Raw genomic sequence first — 1,417 nt, 5'->3', positions numbered from 1 at the left:
CTTCTCTGTGCCCTACTTGTACCCTATAGAAGCCAGATCACAGGGAGGGACAAAGAGGTTCTTGAAAAATAAAATCAGTGATCAAATCAGGAGTCTAGTGGGATGGGCCAGATAGAACTAAATGGCAAGTAAGATAATGACTGAAAAATGCCTGTGGGATTTGGAAACTGACACTGGAGAGCTTGGTGAGAGAATTTTCTGTGGGAGGGCAGGCACCCTGCAGAATGTGGACTGACTGGTGTTGAGGAACAAAAGAAATGGTAATGTTGTGGAGATAGTGGATGAAGACTGTTATTGGACCAGGACCCTTTTTCAGATGGTCTTTTGGGGGCCTGAGGTAACTTAAAGGAAGATAAAAATGTATTTGTTTCAAAGGCCAATAAGCACATGAAAAGATTTTCAACATCAGCCAACAGGAAAATGCAAATCAGAATCAAGAGATACCAGTTCACACCCACTAGGATGGCTATAATCAGAAAAATACATAATAGCAAATGCTATCAAGGATGTGGAAATATCCGAACCCTCAGATATTGGCCAGTGGGAATGTAAAATGGTGCAGCCAATTAGGAAATCAATCTGTCAATTACCCCAAAGTTTAAACATATAGTTACCATATGACCCAGCCACTCCTAGGCATATACCCAAAAGAAAAGAACACATTCATCCACACAAAAACCAGTACAGGAATGTTCGTAGCAACAGTACTTATATAATAGCCAAAAGTGGAAACAACCCAAATGTCCATCAACAGATGAATGGATAAACAAAACATGGTATATTCATACAATAGTAGTGTTCGTCCATAAAAAAGAATGAAGTACTGATACATGCTACAACATGGATGAATCTGAAAAACGTAAGAAGCCAGACACAAAACACTACATATTGTGTGGTTCCACTTAACATGAAATATCCAGATTAGGCAAATTCATATAAAAAGAAGGTACACTAGTTGTTGCTAGGTGTTGGGAGGAGCGCGGCATGGGGACTGCTAATGGGTACCGGTTTCTTTTTGGGGTGATGGAAAAAAATGTCCTAGAATCAGATAATGGCTATTGTTGCACAACTCTGAACACACACACACACACACACACACACACACAAACACAGGAGCGTACTTTTTAAAAGGGTGAATTTTATGCTATGTAAGTTAAAGCTCAACTTAAAAATAAAATTTAAATTTAAAAAAAATTTGGGGTAATTCCCTTGTCGTCCAGTGGTTAAGACTCGGCCATTTCACTGCCGTGGGCCTGGGTTCCATCCCTGGTTGGGGAACTAAGATTCCGCAAGTAGCACAGCACGGCGGAAAAAAAAATTAAAAAAATTTTTGCCCTCACAGAGGCCCCCTGACACCTAGTGAGATGGAACACGCAAGACATTAGCAACAATTCCAACCACGCTCACGCTCAGCCGC

This window comes from Lipotes vexillifer, unplaced genomic scaffold (genome assembly GCF_000442215.2).
Source record: "Lipotes vexillifer unplaced genomic scaffold, Lipotes_vexillifer_v1.1 scaffold51, whole genome shotgun sequence".
NCBI lineage: Eukaryota > Metazoa > Chordata > Mammalia > Artiodactyla > Lipotidae > Lipotes > Lipotes vexillifer.
The sequence above is the reverse complement of the archived record's forward strand: the minus strand, read 5'-3'. Positions refer to the sequence as shown.